Source organism: Hordeum vulgare, chromosome 7H (assembly GCF_904849725.1).
Source record: "Hordeum vulgare subsp. vulgare chromosome 7H, MorexV3_pseudomolecules_assembly, whole genome shotgun sequence".
NCBI classification, from domain to species: Eukaryota; Viridiplantae; Streptophyta; class Magnoliopsida; order Poales; family Poaceae; genus Hordeum; species Hordeum vulgare.
The window spans coordinates 354564728-354582904 of NC_058524.1; the positions used below are offsets into that span (position 1 = coordinate 354564728).

The 18177-nt window shown below is 47.5% G+C and overlaps 1 long non-coding RNA gene across 1 annotated transcript; it reads right to left on the reverse strand.

The window, feature by feature from the left end:
• Positions 1–16328: 16328 nt before the first annotated feature.
• Positions 16329–17861, reverse strand: LOC123412907. The gene is made up of 2 exons (XR_006613626.1): positions 16635–17861; positions 16329–16526 (listed from the first exon to the last, which is right to left on the reverse strand). It is a non-coding gene; the product is annotated as an uncharacterized LOC123412907 (long non-coding RNA).
• Positions 17862–18177: the final 316 nt, after the last annotated feature.

An 18177-nucleotide genomic window follows, 5' to 3' on the forward strand; every position in this document is an offset into this window, starting at 1 on the left:
GACGCGGTGCTCTTGCTGGACCCGAGCTGCAGCAAGAGGCCAAGGTGAAGAGCACCGTTTCTGCATGCTAGTGGTGTGGTCACCACGGTGACTCATGCCTAAAGTGGCCTTACGACCAATCAAAGGTGTCTTTAACCCAGGGCATGCATGCACGAAGCTGGTGGTGGAGTTTGGAACTATGTGAAGATAGTTAGGCTGGGTTTTGACTGCGGTTTAGTTTGCAGCAGAAAACTTAGGGCTAATAATGAGGGCACTCACTGGAGGCCTTGTGAAACAAAACCTTGTCTAGCTGTATTTGTTATGGAAAGACTACACTACTAAAGAGTTTCAGATCAAGAGGAGGTGTCTAGCTAGCACTTGTAGTTCAAAGCTACATTTCAGCCAGAAATCAAGTTTCAGATTGGCTGATCATATTTCCCACATGAGCATGCCATATATTTGTTTGAAATGATGCATTAGCATACTAGAGGCTCTCTGGAAAGAGGTGGGGGCATTTGCTTAAGCAGAAGTACAGCAAGAGGGGTAAAATAGTGCTGCCAAGGTAAAAAAAATGAGAGGTAGATAGATGGAGTCATCCTCTAATAATAGACTAGAGGCCAGGGCAAGGTTACTCGAGGTAAAAGGGGACTAGAGAGAGTTGTGGTAAAAATTTAAGCTCAAGGTGATTAGTGGAAGGGGCCAAAGCAGCAGTTTTGGTAAATGGACAAAAGGTGTTTGATGGACGCTAGGGCTAGCAAATGGACTCCATTTTCTATGAAACTTAACTAGATCACATAGTAGGTAAAAATGGGCATGGACACCAAATTTGGGATTTGGTGGAGAGAGTTTCCAATGTAGACTTGAAAACCCCATGAAATGGGCAGAAATGGATTTTTGCACATAAAACCATGCAAATCAATTCCCACAAATCCACAACTTGGTTGGGTGGCATTATTTGAGCATTAGAGCATGCCCAAAAAGTTTGGGATTAATTGGAGAAACTTTATAATGTAAAGTTTCTCATAGTTAGAAACCAACGGAGAAGGTTTTGAGAGGTTTGGCACAAGTTCTTCTAATCTCCTTGATGCACCACTAGGTGTGGATACATTATTGGAGTATCATAACATGTCCACCAATTTTGAGCACAATTGGAGACACTTGGCAATGTAGAGTTGCTCAAATTCGGATGTCGACAGATAGGGTTTTGGATAATTAGGTGACTCAAATCAACTTGGATTGGGATGAAACTTGGAAATATTATCATATATAACATGTGTGACATGCTAGAATTTTACTCGAATTTACTAAGAATAATTCCTATAGAAATATTTCAAAAGCTTGAAATAGGCAGGAAGGGTTTTGAAGGGTTTTGCCCAATATGTTGAACATGACCACGTGTTGAAACTCCTATATATGGAATATATATGTCCACTGAGTTTCTCTAAATTTTCTCAAATATTTTGAAAGCAATAAAAATATCTTTCCTTCATAAGGGACCATTTCTGGCCTCGGAAAAAGGTATTTAAATAAAATGGAAAAATAACTTTGAAAATAATAATGTTGTGGTTTAGGGGAGCCATTTTGATAATGGCATTTAAATAAAATACTTGGTGCAAAATAACTTCCCTAATTTGAGGAATTGTAGTACAAATCCCAACTCAGTGGTTTTTAAAGGCTTAAATCAAGCAAATGAGTTTGGTCAAAATAGAGTTGGTAAAAAATAGTTTCTGGTCCTATACACATGGCATGATCATTAGGCAAGGGTTTGGGTCAAGGAAGTGAGTCTCGAGAGTAGTAGGAACTTTGTTATTAAAACACAAGCAAACAAGCAAGCAAACAACAATCACATCAAGCATCACAAGCATTCATGAATTTTTAGTTTAATCAGGAAGTCAAAACACACGGTGTGACAGACCTTACCCTCGTCCGAGAGATTTCTAGGCTAGGCGTTGGAGGGCTACAAAATCTAGGGTCGGAGGTAGTCTTCATGTCCCTATGTTGCTCCTGTCGGTCTTGAAGTGCTTCATGATACAACTTTGAGTGCTCCGCTCGTCTTTGCCTACCCGTGCACGGGGTTCTAGCAATAAGTTAGGCTTGACCGAAGGTCAAGGGCTTGGTGGACTAAGTTCGTGCAAGGTTCTGACTTGCTCGTGTATTCCGAGGTTGAAATACGTGGTAGGGTAGCATGTCAGGGTGCTCGTCCTGGTGCTTCTCATGTCGGTTAGTGACATCTAGATGTCTCAAGTTACAACATAAGGATCAAGGTCTTCTCGTAGCTCCTTGTTGATGGGGAAGTCCTTGACTCCCATAAGGCAGGCGAGCTATGGTCGTAGGTGGTCTTCATCCTCGAGGGTGTTGTAGTGGTTCTTCGAAGGCTTCTCGTGAAAGGGTCTGGGTTGGGTCTCGCCCATGAGTCTAAGCTCGGAGACTCAGTGTTCAGAATGGGTTCTTCCAGCTGGGAAGGTTCGTGAGGGGTTCTGGGGCTCAACAAGCAGGTGAATAACCTTTAGCAGGTTTTGATCATGATACAATTAGGACTCTCGTCCTTGATTTGGACCAAGAAGAGGCTCTCTCATTTCTCTCGCAGTCCAAAGGCTTCATCGGCTTGGTCGTCGATGCTTCTTGACGTAGTTTATGTAGCCAATGCAAGAGCGGTGGTTGACTTCGACTGCTTCTTCTTCGTCGAGGTCTCCCAACCATTATGGTTCTTCGCCTCGCTCAGATAGGATTGACTTCTGCTACTTGGAGTTTCCTTCGAGAAGCCACCGTCTCGATATAACACCTTACTCTCGAGGGGCATACCGATCGGCGTTCCTGGGGCTCGTCCAAACAGGACTAAGGTGCTCTTCCTTCGGTTGGGTGAATAAGTATATCATCCCTAAGGATAACAACATACTTACCCAAGCATCCATAAGCACAATGCTCATGAGACAGGTGAGGAGAGCGGGAACTCGCTATGGGCGGTTGTCGGTGCACTAGAGACTGGGGTCCCTTGTGCCCCACACTTGTGCATGGGCATTAGCAACGCCCCTGACGGCAGTGCACCGGGAAGAATAGCAGAAAGGTAATCCAAGACCCACCAAGGCCACGCCCTTCCCTCTCTTTGTGGGGCGTGGACTACAAGGGCTCCATATGCAAGGCCCGAACAAGCCCTCCTAGCCGGGAAGATTCCCAATGCCCCGGCAAGCCCACTTCACCGGGAAGGCTCCCAAAGATTAGCAAGACCCCGACAAGCCTTCCTTGTCGGGAAGGCTCGCACAGACTGGCGAACCCCCCGGCAAGCCCTCCTCGCCGGGAAAGTGTTCAAAGCCCCCGGCAAGCCCTCCTTGCCGGGAAGGTGACCAAGTCACCCGACAAAGACTCGAGGCCAGAAACCCCTTTCGCTAGTTAGGTGTCCTCCCCCGTTTCTACCAAAATCCGACCGCTCCAACAAATCCCTCGTGTGGGAGCACAACACCCAGGTGTCGATTCACCTGGATACGTGTCGCGGCCATCCTGCGGCAGGTCAGGGGTCACACAAGTCATTTATTGCCCCTGACACCACCAAAGAAGTAGAGCAGTGAATACTATTCACTATTCACCCCGTGAGCACACTGTTGGTGACCGCTATGCCTTTAAAAGTTGGCCCAAGGCTCATTATTAAGGGATGGACCCTTTGGGGATCGGAGACTCCCTAATCACCTACTAAGTTACTGTAGCAAATCACCCTACAGTAAGCACGTAATACAAACTAAGCAGGAGTAGGGTTTTACACGCCAAGCAACCCGAACCTGGGTAAAACACCTTGTCGGTGTTGATCGCTAGCTCCCCTCTCGATGCCGTACCTCTCTCGACCTGGGTAATACAAACGATCAAGGGACTCCTCGAGTTTCCCATAGGTGCCGGTCTCCCCGACATGTTTGGCACGCCAGGTAGGGGCAGAAGGTCGCGTTGATCCGAACTAGCCGTCGGCACACTAGTTCCTCTTCACCGCCATGGCCCCCAAGAGGAGGGGTGCTCTCGCGATAGACACACACCGCGCCCAAGGCTCCTACCCCGACGCTGGCAGGCGAGGGTGCGGGCGCATGACAAGGAGGCGGAGGTCCCAAACCTCCACAACACTCTGGAAAGCAGACCCCAACGAGTGGTATCGTCCGCGACCACGTTGACCATCCGCGCGTCGGGACATCGAAAGATGCAGCTGCGCAGCCCACGGGTCGCACCGCTACCCCGAAGGATGTAAGGACATCCTCGAGGACAACGACGCGGACGGACCCACCACGGTCTTCCCAGGGCGCACACGACGGACCACGCCGGAGCGGCGGTCGGACGCCGCCGCCACAAAGGACTACAGGCCTCGCTCCCAAGATTCACAAGGCCGACATGCTCGCTCTATGATCGGCCAGGGCGGCGCACCACCTCGAGACCAAGGGGTGCTCCTTTTAATGCAGTTAGAAGTAAGATCCGCTCGCGGTCTTCGCACAAGTCGCCGCCGCGCACGCCGGCGGAAGCCTTGAAGCGAGCCCAACTACTCTTGGGCTACCATCCAAAGTCTCATCGCCCACGCCAATGGGTCGGGCCCCAGCAGGCGGGGATGACGAAATGGCCCTCCAGCAAACGCGCCCATAACCGCACTATGAAGACTGGAGTTGCCACCACCACGGTGCACTCTCCCTCGCGGCGGCAGCAAAGGATTGTCGTCTCTGACGATTCAATCGGGTCTTCCAACCCACGGACCCACCACGATCAACGTGATGTCCATCACGAGCGGTGCAAGGAGGATGCCCGTACTCTCATCGAGCGACGGCAAGAGGCGCGTCGTCAGTCAGAGAGACGAGCAGGGGCCGCTACGGACGCTCCCGCATCAGGGTATCCTGTCGACCTACCTTACGACGTGGGCTGCCCGGCATACACCCGCGAGTTGTGGCAGGTCCAGTGGCCCAGCTCCTGTATCTTCAAGCCGGAAATCTAGGAGAAGTACGATGGCAAGACCCACCCTTCCGAGTTTCTAAGCATCTACACCATCGCGGTGCATGCTGCTGGTGGTCGGGATGACAACATATTGGCCAACTACTTCCTGTTGGTGCTCAAGCCCAACGTCAGGTCATTGTTGATGCACCTACCCAGGAACTCCATTTCCTCTTGGAAGGAGTTGTGTCAGGACTTCGTTGGCGCCTTCACGGGCGGCCATCGGGCCCCTAGCCAGGAGAGCGACTTGCACATCATCCCCTAGAAGGAGGGTGAGACTCTGCGCAAGTACATACAGAGATTAAGCCGCGTACAGCACAACATCCTGGATGTTCACCTAGCCGCAGTCATCAGCGTGTTCCATCAGAACATGAAGAACCAGAAGATGCGCGAGGAGCTTATGATGAACAAGGTCCGCGATGTCGCCGAGCTTTACGCCCTGGCGGACTAGTGTGCTCGAGAAGAAGAGGGGAGAAGGCTTCCCCGCAAAGACGTCGGTGTAGAGGCCGATTCCGAAGATGAAGACGTTGACGCCCCCATGAAGAGGGGGAAGCGGTGCAACAAGAAATGGAAGGGGAAAGTCCTGTTCCCCGTCGAAACATTTGGCAGCGGCGACGCCTCCAAGAAGGAGAAGGCCGAGGCTTCCGGCAAAGATGCTGATGGATGCGGCTCTTGCCAAGCCTTGGCGGCCGCCGACAAGCCGGAGGGCTCCGACGCCCATAACTGCAAGATCCACCACACCAAGGGTCACGACCTCAACACTGTGGGCAAGTCAAACAACTTGCCGAGAAGCAGAGGGCATAGTACCGGAGACGTGACAAAGAAAAGGCCCAAGAGGGTGGCGAAGCATCAGGCAGGAATAAGGGCGGCCAAGGGGGTCGCCCCGGTATCGTGGGAATAAACCTGACAGTAGAGGTGTAGGGTACGAATGGAGAGGGCAGAGTACTAGCTACGACAAGATTGTACGTAAGATGTATGAGTTCAGGCCCCTCTCTTGGAGGTAACAGCTCTACGTCTCAGGTTCTCAGGAGCTCTTGCGGGGTGGTTTTGTGTAATACAGGGGGGAGATAGTGGGGACACCCATGGTAACAGAAAGAACAAGGACACGGTATGGTGAATATATGAGTTTCAAGTTTGGTGCTCACTTAAAACAATGTGGAATTGTTTCACAGCTGACACCGCCTGGAACACCACAGTGTAATGGTGTGTCCGAACGTCGTAATCGTACTTTGTTAGAAATTGTTCGATCTATGATGTCTCTTACCGATTTGCCGTTATCGTTTTGGGGTTATGCATTAGAGACAGCTGCATTCACTTTAAATAGGGCACCATCAAAATCCGTTGAGACGACACTATACGAGTTGTGGTATGGCAAAAGACCGAAGTTGTCGTTTCTTAAAGTTTGGGGATGTGATGCTTATGTCAAAAAGCTTCAGCCTGAAAAGCTGGAACCCAAAGAAGAAACGTGTGTCTTCATAGGTTACCCAAAGGAGACAGTTGGGTACACCTTCAATCTCAAATCCAAGGGCAAAGTGTTTGTTGCTAAGAACGGAGCTTTTCTTGAGAAGGAGTTTCTCTCGAAAAAATTGAGTGGGAGGAAGATAGAACTTGATGAGGTTGTCGAACCTCTAAAACCTCTAGATGGTGGCGCAGGGTAGGGGTAAACCTCTCTCGAAGTGATGCCGGTTGAGGAGGAAGTTAATGATGATGATCATGAAACTTAGGATCAAGTTCCTATCGGACCTCGCAGGTCGACAAGATCACGTACTACGCCTGAGTGCTACGGTAATCATGTCGTATCAATCGTGTTGTTAGACAACAATCAACCTGCGGATTATGATGAAGCAATGGTGGGCCTGGATTCCAACAAATGGCTGGAGGCCATGAAGTCTGAGATAGGATCTGAGTATGAAAACTAAGTGTGGACTTTGGAAGTATTACCTGAAGGCCGCAAGGCTATTCAGAACAAATGGATCTTTAAGAAGAAAACGGACACAGACGGTAATGTGACCGTTTATAAAGCTCGACTTGTGGCAAAGGGTATTTCACAAGTTCAAGGAGTTGACTACGATGAGACATTCTCACCGGTAGCGATGCTTAAATCCATTCGTATCATGTTAGCAATAGCTGCATTTTTGGATTATGAAATCGGGCAGATGGATGTCAAAACGGCGTTCCTTAACGGTTTTCTTAAGGAAGAGTTGTATATGATGCAACCCGAAGGTTTTGTTGATCCAAAGAATGCTAACAAAGTGTGCAAGCTCCAACGATCCATTTATGGACTAGTGCAAGCATCTTGGAGTTGGAATAAGCGCTTTGTTGAGGTGATCAAAGCATTTGGGTTTATACAAGTGGTTGGAGAATCTTGTATTTACAAGAAAGTGAGTGGGAGCTCTGTGGCATTTCTAATATTATATGTGGATGACATATTGCTGATTGGAAACAACGTGGAGTTTTTGGAGAGCGTAAAGGATTACTTGAATAAAATTTTGTCTATGAAGGACCTAGGAGAAGCTGTTTACATTCTAGGCATTAAGATATATAGGGATAGATCGAGACGCCTGATAGGACTTTAACAAAGCACATACCTTGATAAAGTTTTGAAGAAGTTCAAAATGGAACAGTCAAAGAAGGAGTTCTTGCTAGTGTTACAAGGTATAAAATTGAGTAAGACTCACTGCCGAGCAACAACGAAAGATAGAGAACAAATGAGTTCCGCCCCCTATGCTTCAGCCATAGGTTCTATCATGTATGCAATGTTGTGCACTAGACCAGACGTCAGCTTGGCCATAAGTATGGCAGGCAGGTTTCAAAGTAATCTAGGGGTGGATCACTGGACGGCGGTCAAGAATATTCTGAAGTACCTGAAAAGTACTAAGGAAATGATTCTCGTTTATGGAGGTCACGAAGAGCTCGTCGTAAAGGGTTACGTCAATGCAAGCTTTGACACTGATCCGTATGACTCTAAGTCGCAAACCGGATACGTATTTATTCTTAATGAGGGTGCGGTAAGCTGGTGCAGTTCCACGGAAAGTGTCGTAGCAGATTCTACATGTGAAGCGGAGTACATGGCTGCCTCAGAGGCAGCTAAGGAGGGTGTCTGGATGAAGCAGTTCATGACGGATATTGGAGTTGTGCCGAGCGCACTAAATCCAATAACTCTGTTCTGTGACAACACTGTTGCCATTGCTTTAGCAAAGGAACCAAGGTTTCGCAAGAAGGCCAGGCACATCAAATGACGTTTCAACCTCATCCGCGACTACATCGAAGGAGAGGACGTAAATATTTGCAAAGTGCACACGGATCTGAATGTAGCAGATCCGCTAACTAAACCTCTTCCACGGGCAAAACATGATCAACACCAAAACTGTATGGGTGTTAGATTTATTACAATGTAAATCACATGGCGATGTGAGGACTAGATTATTGACTCTAGTGCAAGTGGGAGACTATTGGAAATATGCCCTAGAAGCAGTGATAAAATAGTTATTATTATATTTCCTGTTTCAAGATAATCGTTTATTATCCATGCTATAATTGTACTGAATGAAAAATAGATACATGTGTCGATACATAGACAAAACAATGTCCCTAGCAAGCCTCTAGTTGGATAGCTAGTTGATCAAGGATAGTAAAGGTTTTCTGACTATATGCAAGTGTTGTCACTTGATAACTGGATCACATCATTAGGAGCACCATGTGATGGACTAGACCCAAACTATGAACGTAGCATGTGATCATGTCATTTTGTTGCTATTGTTTTCTGTGTGTCAAGTATTTATTCCTATGACCATGAGATCATATAACTCACTGGCCCCGGAGGAATACCTTGTTTGTATCAAACATCACAACCTAACTGGGTGACTCTAAAGGTGCTCTACAGGTATCTCCGAAGGTGTCCGTTGAGTTAGTATGGATCAAGACTGGGATTTGTCACTCCGTGTGACGGAGAGGTATCTCGGGGCCCACTCAGTAATACAACATCACAAACAAGCCTTGCAAGCAATGTGACTAAGTGTAAGTCCCAAGATCATGTGTTACGGAACGAGTAAAGAGACTTGCCAGTAACGAGGTTGAAATAGGTATACGGATACCGACAATCGAATGTCGGGCAAGTAACATACCGAAGGACAAAGGGAATGACATACGGGATTATATGAATCCTTGGCACTGAGGTTCAACTGATAAGATTTTCGGAGAATATGTAGGATCCAATATGGGCATCCAGGTCCCGCTATTGGATATTGACCGAGGAGTGTCTTGGGTCATGTCTACATAGTTCTCGAACCCGCAGGGTCTGCACACTTAAGGTTCGATGATGTTTTAGTATAGTTGAGTTATATGTGTGGTTACTGAATGTGGTTTGGAGTCCCGGATGAGATCACGGACGTCAGGAGGAATGGTCCGGAAACGAAGATTGATATATAGGATGGTTTCATTTCGTCACCGGAAGGTTTCGGGCAATTCTAGGAGTGTATCGGGAGTGATGAATGGGTTCCGGGTGTTCACCGGGAGGGCCCACCCACCCGGGAGTGAGCCCAGTAACTCTAGGGTGGTGCACCAGCCCTTAGTGGGCTGGTGGAGCCAGCCGAAGAGGACCATGGCGCCACAAGTGAAAATACCAAAGGAAAGAAAAAAAAGGAAAGAGGGAAGTGGGAAGGAAGAGAACTCCTCCTTCCCCAAACCGAATTGGAGAAGGAGTCCTCCTCTCCCTTCGGCCGGTGCACCCTTGGGGTCCTTGAGCCCCAAGGCTAGCCCCTCCCTCCTCCTATATATATACTGGTGGTTTTAGTGTTTTTGAGACACAGCTTTGCCACGTGCAACTCGAACCTATACCACGTAGTTTTACCGCTATATCGGATTTCTGCGGAGCTCGGGCGGAGCCCTGCAGGAGTAGATCATCACCACCACCGGAGCGCCGTCACGCTGCCGGAGAACTCATCTACTTCTCCGTCTCTTTTGCTGGATCAAGAATGCTGAGATCGTCATTGAGTTATACGTGTGCTGAACACGGAGGTGTCGTCCGTTCGGTGCTAGATCGGAACGGATCGTGGGACGACGGTGATTTGAATCACGAAGTTGTACCACTATATCAACCGTGTTTCTTAATGCTTCCCGCTTAGCAATCTACAAGGGTACGTAGATCTAATCTCCTCTCGTAGATGGACATCACCATGATAGGTCTTCGTGTGCGTAGGAATTTTTTTGTTTCCCATGCAACATTCCCCTACATGCACATATTACGTCCTGATGATCGTAGGTGAAGGTGGCATCACTCCGGAACAGTGTCGAGGGTGTCGCCATCTTCTGGATCTTGATGTCCTTGTTCCTCGTGGAGGTAGCTTATGTTGGTGTTGTCGGATCATAGTGTTGCCATCCTTGTCTTCCAAGTACGTTGGTGATTTCTCGGAAAGGTTGCTTCCTTCCAAGTTACCCACGAGTATTTCAAGTAATCCTGTGATCAGAGGGAACAAGGGTGTTAGCGACCATTTGCAAGTTTTTAAAAAGTAGACAAGGAGTGTCAAGAGAATATGGTTGGAAGTGTTAAGGAAAAAGCCTTTGTTTCCTTTGAAAAATTTAGGACAGGTGAGAAAGATACAGGCTTTGCAAGTACTTTTGAAAGGTCTAGAAAACAGTTTGTCCTAACTAATGTCTATGCTAACTAAGGGCTTCCTACAATAAGGATGGCTGTGATACTAGATCTGTGGGGACCCCGACTTATGAGTCGAGATCGCCGAAAGAACATGCTCAGTGATCCTAGATATCAATGCTCACCGAACACACAGAAACTGAATAACAAGAGTCTTGCATCTATACATACCGTCTGATACAAATACTAACATTGTAATCAAGTCTTACATAGATAGGGCCTTGGAGACCAATACACCAAACTCGACTAATAGCAGAAATATTGGTCAAAAGCGTGAACCCATGCCATCGGCCTTCACCTACAGGCATTCTGACTGGGAAGCTTTCTAGCTCGTAGGAACGTCACCAAGGTACTCTTCACCATATCATGTTCTCTCTTACATGGTCAATGAAATAACCAGTGGCAAGCCAATGAGTACTTTGAATGTACTCACAAACAGCCCATGATGCGGATTATGCAATTGAGGGAAATATGAAGTATAATGCTGTGACAGCCCGAGACCGATGCTCCAGAAGATTCCCCTTTTATTCCGTTGTCGTCATGTGTTTAGATTGTCTGTTGCATTCATCATCGCATCATGCGCATCATCTGCATTGCATCGGCACTCCGTTGCCGCCAGTTTTCAAAACTTGCATCCGTTATTAGTTGCGGTTCTCTCCTTTCTCCATGTTGACTGTGTTGAGACCGTCGACACACGCACGCGCCCGCGACATCATTAAAATATTTGGTTTTAATAGTGTGTATAAAACTTTCTCTGATTGGGTTGAAACTTGGCGTGTAGTTTTATTTTGTTGTAGATAGGCCGCCTGCCAATTTTCGTCGCAATCGGAGTCCATCTGGTACCTGAACGATCGTTCGTAGCGGCACCGTTGTCGGGTCATTGATCGGACGTTTTGGTATTGTAAAAACGCTTTGTCGGGTGCCCGTTTTCCCTCTCATCTTCGCCTAGCCCCTCCGCACAGTGCACCGACCTGCTCGCAACCTAGATCGAAGACCTCCTGGTAACCGAAACACACGGTCGTAACCGTTGGGTCCAGATCAACCCCGTTTTACCGCAAACTCTCATCAGTTTGTCAATTGGATCTGCCTAGCCTACATTTTTTGGACCGTCCGATTACGATCAGAAGGATCAGATGACCCCTAACCTAGCTATATATAGCGTCCAACCCTAAAACCTAGGACCCCTGTCCCATCCATCAACCCAATCCCCTGGCTGCCGCCACCCATCTGTTTCTCCCACCTCGGGGTCCAACCCGAGCCAACCAACGCACAGCCACCGGGTCTTCCATCGATCCTGGAGCCAGCAACTTCCCCAGCCCGAGCACTGTGGTGCACCGCGTCTGTCGCCCGTCGCCCCGACCTGACATAGCTTCCGTGCTCGTGCAGTCTCCCGGATCCCGATTTGGATCGAGGGAACGAAGTCGCCGTAGCTGCCGGTGACCACCGTCGAAGCCGTCCTCGACCAGACTCGCGCTACAGCTGGCCTTCCTTCGTGGCATCAAGCAGCTGCATCAGGTAGGAGCGAACCTCCAGCAGTACCCATGGCGCCATGGTCCAGCTTGCTCTGCCCGCGAGTAGCCCCATCAGATGAGCGACATCAACCCTTCTCTTCCCTCCCTGCTTCCTCTCTCTCTCCCTTTGACCTCTCCCTCTCCTTGTTCCTGTGATGCAGAGAAGCATGCTACAGCTCTGTGCCAAGGTCAGCCCAATGGAGCTTCATGCTGCCATTGCTGTGATCGACCTCGACAATCCCCGTCTTTGGGAATGGAGTAGACGCCCCGGATCCGCCTCCTTTGCCTCGCCTGGACCCCATGACGGCATCACCGCAGCATCCGCAGCCTGCATCCCCAGCGACATGGTACGTACCTGCATCCTCAAGCACGGTAGCAGAGAAAGCTATCTCTATTTTGTATCTTCAGTTTGGTTCAATCAACGTTATGTTCTATTCATATAGCATAGACACCCATTCTGTAACAAGCCCCGGTGTAGCCCAGTTGGTGAGCGCTTGAGTGTGCAACCGCAAGGTCTCTGGTTCGATTCCCAGGCGACACAATAATTTTGTCACATTTTTCCTTTTGTTAGGCACACGCACACACAGTTCTTTAGGCCGATTTCAGCCCTGGGCCACTGCACTATGGTGCAATTAGGTCCTTTGTGTTTTTTAACGTCGTGTGATTTTTCTAATTTTCAGGGATTTTGCTAATTTCAGAAAAAACATTGTTTCTCAAACGAACGTAGTTTCTAAACCGTGCATCGGATCGGAGTGATTTAAATATGTAACATGACTAGAATTTTTCGTAGTTTAACATTTTCCAACTCTCATGCATAATTAAAACTGTTTAGTGTGCTGTTTGCATCGGTTTGCGTGTCGACGTGTTGAAAACGGTTTAGGTCGTAACTATTTGTCCGTAGCTCCGTTAGAGATGTGCAATATATGTAAATGGACTGGAATGCCGAGTAGAATCATGAGAACCACTTTGTTTTGCTGTTTAACAAACATAAAATGTGACGAGGACAAATCTGGGAATAATTAGAATTTAACGTGTGGGGTCATTTCGGAGATGCTATAAGTTGTTTCCGACCTCATTTAAAATGCCTAGATAGGTAGATTAATTTGTGCTTCACCCCTTGCCATGTTAACAACATTTTAATATTGTCGTGTTCCTAAACGGGAGTGAACTAGACAATTAAATGTGGAGTTTCGTCGATATGCAACTCGTTGCATATCGAGCTTCACTTAATGTGTAGTGTTTGTGTGCGGTGAATTGCCTTGCCATTTCTGGCATATTTTCAACTGATCATGCATCATATGTGAATTGCATCATGTCGTGCATGTGCTGTGGTGAATATCTGTGTTGATGCTTGTTTCTGGTTTGCTTCGTCTCGATAGAGTTCGGCAAGCGTGTCAGAATGTCAGGACCCGTTCGACTACATCGGTTCGTCTGCTTCACGGAGTCATTCTTCTTCCAAGCGGGATCTCAGGCAAGATGACCATTTCCCTAGATACCATTACTATCATTGCCATGCTAGTTGTTACCGTTTCTATCGTTATGTCTCGTTTCCTACCGCCTGTTAAATATCAGCCTCCCAACATTGCCATGAAAACCTTAACCTGTTCACAACCTAGCAAACTACTTTTTGGCTATGTTAACGCTTGCTTACCCATGTGTTAGCTTTGCTAGTTGTAGGTGCAGTTGCTTCCATGTGCTAACATGGGTTCCTTGATATATCACCCTATTGGTTGCTATTAATTTAATGCACCTATATACTTGGTAAAAGGTGGAAGGCTCGGCCTTTCTAGCCTGGTGTTTTGTTCCACCTTTGCCCCCTTAGTTTCGGCTACTGGTGTTATATTCCATAATTGAGCGCTCCTAACACGATCGGGGTTGTTATGGGGACCCCCTTGATAATTCGTTTTAGCCTAAAGCTGGTCTGACAAGGCCCAACATTGGTTCTACATTTGCCCAACATAATAGTTCTGTTAATACTGAAATGCATAGGGAGTTAGCGCTACCCGAGGAGTAATTCTACATAATACAGGGGCCCAGTGCTGATGGTGTTGGTCCCAAACAGAGCAGCTTATTATCGCTCATCCGGTGTGGCTTGAGAACGAGATACGCGACTCTTATCGGGATTGTCGGCACGTCGGGCGGCCTTGGTGGATTAGTTTTACCTTTTACGAAATATCTTGTGCATCGGGATTTCGGTGATGCTTTGGGTAATCTCAGAGTTGAGGTTTTCCACTAAGGAGTCCGACGAGATCGCGAGCTTCGTGATCGAGGATTTCTATGCGGCTTGTGGTAATTTGTGATGGTCTAGTTGGAGCACCCCTACAGGGTTAAATCTTTCGGAAAGCCGTGCCCGCGGTTATGTGGCAACGTGGAAACTTTGTTTAACACTGGTTCTAGACAACTTGAAGTTAACTTAATTAAAATATGCCAACTGAGTGCGTAACCGTGACTGTCTCTTTCATGAGTTCCTTCTCCGATTGAGGACACGGTGGGGTTATGTCGGACGTAGGTAGGTGTTCAGGATCATTCATTTGATCATTATTAGTTCACGTCCGCTATGCATAGATCATCCCCCTCTTTATTCTTTTACTAGTAAGTTAGCCACCTCACATATTCTTAGTCGCTAGCTGCAGCCTAACCACTTAACCATACCTCGCCTATTAAGCCTTGCTAATCTTGATACCTTTGGAAATGGGATTGCTGACTCCCCTGTGGCTCACAGATTAGTACAACACTAGTTGCAGGTACAGGTAAAGTTTACTTGACACGAGCGCGTTGATTGTTCATTTGGAGTTGCTTCTTCTTCTTCTTCTTCATCGATCAAGGATGGGTTCCAGGCCGGCAGCCTGGGATAGCAAGGATGGATGTCGTTCTCTTTTCTTGTTTGTTTTCGTTCGTAGTCGGACTCTGCTCTTCTTCGTGATATTTATGTATTGTACTAATGCGACTCTAATGTAGCTTGTGGCGAGTGTAATCCAATTCTATATATCTCATCTTTTCAGTACAAGTACTTGCAACGATATCCATTCTTGCGAAAGGACGAGATGTGCTTCTATCCCTGACGAGGCCCTCGTGCCAAATTAAGGATAGGGTCGCATCTTGGGCGTTACAAATGCAGCCTTTGCGGAAAGCATGTTTTATTATTGCATAAGCATGATCAAGTATTTAGATGGTCATGCATCACACGTAAATAGTAACCGTAAGACTAGGTTACCGATATCAACATAAATAATTTGAGGACTTAACACCTCATGTTCGTCCTTCATGTCAAGTCGCCAAACCTGACCAAGTAATCACTTTCTCATGTAACACCTTTATACACACACACACTTGGTTTAAGCGGAAACGAGTAGACGTAGTTTAATCAGCACCAACTGTCCTTGACCTTGGACACGGCTATTTAAATAGTTTGACACTCTCCAGAGGTTGTATGTTGTACCGACGAGATCCGGGAAACTTCCGTGTCATACACGACTCGAAGTATATAACATACCCGAGGTAAGTACCCGATCAATGCGTTTCCCCTCACGACACTAGACAAAGAGTCCACTCGATTGGTACCCAGCTCACATGATGCACGCATTACGAGCACCAACTCTAGACCGTATCATGCATGCAGGGAGAAACGGTGTGCCAGGAACACGTAAAAACGGCATAGTCGTCCTACCTGGCACGACCCCATCACGAGAGTGACCATATCACTCCCGCCACTAGTGATGCGGGCTCCTTGCTAGCACGACTAGAGTAATCAACACAACCCCGTCCCATAAAGGGCTACCATGGTAGCACATGTAAGGTTGGGACGGTCGAAAAATCTTAAATCTAATACCATTTCTGAAACCACTCACACAAAATCTTTCCGGTACACCACTTCTTTCTCAGGTGGTCATCCAGCTCAACACCATCACCCTCAGGCATTAGTGGCACCCGACGGGGTTTTCGAAAAACCTTTGATATCACCCTTGTATTGCCATCACCATGCATATGCTCTTCCTATGTGTAGCACTACTATCTACTTGTCAACTTTTTATCAACGTGACCCTCATACTCCCTCCGTTCCTAAATATAAGTCTTTTTAGAGATTCCACTAATAGTCTACATACGGATGTACATAGACATAATTTAGAGTGTAGATTCACTCATTTTATTTCGTATGTAGATGCATAGTGAAATATCTTAAAAGACTTATAGTTAGGAATAGAGGGAGTAGATGTTAAGGTCATGCTCAAATGCAAGTGCGCTAGTGGAGCCATCGGTAACACCATATAAGGGTGTACCAATTAATCATGACTATATGCATCAGAATAAAGTAATCAACATGTCATGCATAAAACATTTTCCTCACACATGGTCGAAGGGCTTCTTGCCTTGTTCTAATAGGTCTCCGGGGTCTTCGAGGTCTTCCGGTCCAACTCTGAGTACTCCATCTATATCGCCAACTATCGTCGAAAAAAACCACAGTAAGCCACACAGCAAGTAGAAACAAAAGTGTTCTATAAATATGACTTTTATTTTTTCTTGGACCTGTCTGGTCATATGAAAAATACCTGAAGCTTGCTCTAGGAGATTTGGATCATCAGATATTTTTGAATGGAGGAAAGGAGGAAGAGGTGATCCTTGAAGAAGTCTAGAGAAAACATTCTGCTAAAAATGAGTGGAGCCACTTATTTAACAAAGCATGAATTTAGAAACATTTAGGAAGTGGTTTCACTGAATTTAGAGTTGATATGAATATTCTAGGTGTTTTACAATATGGGATAATTAGGAATAGGTGTTATTTATTTGATGCAACATAAACAAGGCAAATAAAAATGTTGCCTAAGGCTTTAAAATTAGATCAAGATTTTATAATCTATGGAAATTGGAATAACTCCATTTGGAGTTGATTTGAATCCTCTAGGATTTTTGCAAGGTGGTGTTTAAAGTATTCAAATTGGTATTTGAATATTAACCCCATAGAAAAGTCCTATGGAAAAATGTGGATTGCACATATGTGGATAGCACATGATTTTAGGAACCTGTAGAAATTTGAATCATCAGAATTGGAATCCAAATGAATTGTTTATGTATTTTTGAAATTTCTGAAAAAAGGAAAAAGGGAAGAAAGGGGCTATACAAGAGGGAAATGTGGCGTTGAAGGCGTCGCATGGCGGTTGGGCCGGCCCAAGTACGTGGCTGCGCGCGCGAAGGCCACGCGGAAGGCATATTTGGTGAAAACCGCCTTGGCCGCACGGGAGACGGCTTCGGGTGGATCTGCCTCCACTTAAACTGCGCGGGCCCGGCTAGACGCATCAGCAGTGACTGAGTGGTGGGGTCGCCAGCCCACCAGCGAGGTTCTTCTTCCCCACGTGGCCTCATCGCGTAGCAGGTATAGGGGAGGCGAGGCTAATGCACCGGCGCTCTGTCCCGGTGGCTCAGGCCATCCCTTGTGGCGCTCTGGCCACCGGTGCACTCGTGGCGGCGAGCCGCTCCACCGCGAGGCCTCTTCCTACGCTGGGAGCGACGGACGAGCCGACAGCTAACCGGCGTGGTCGCGCTGACGGTAGTGGAGGCAGGACGCCACGGCCACCCACGGAGGAAGGGAAGTTGCGGGGAGGTTCGTGGCGGCTCTAGGGTCTCCAGGGTGCAGTTCAGAGGGGGAGGGAACGCCTCAGAGGCTCGGATTCGAGCAAGGGCCAGCGGAAGACAACGACCATGGGGCGGATCACATGGCATGGGAGAGCTCGGGGTTGGTTCAGGAGGTTGCTAGTAAGGAGGGGGAATGGATTCGGCGCTCTGGGGCTCGAGTAAAAAAAAGGAGAAATGAGGGGGCATCGAAGAGGACCTCGGATTCTCTCGGGTGCGCTCTGGGTACAGGAGAGCACGCGTGCCAGGGCGATTTGGAGGCGAGCTCGCGTCGGGGAGAGGCAGGACTAGTCAAAGGATGCTCTACAACGCGTTGGGACGCATTGCCCTTGCTGGACCCGAGCTGCAGCAAGAGGCCAAGGTGAAGTGCATCGTTTCTGCATGCCATTGGTGTGGTCACCACCGCCACTCATGCCTACAGTGACCTTACGACCAGACAAAGGTGTCTTTAACCCAGGGCATGCA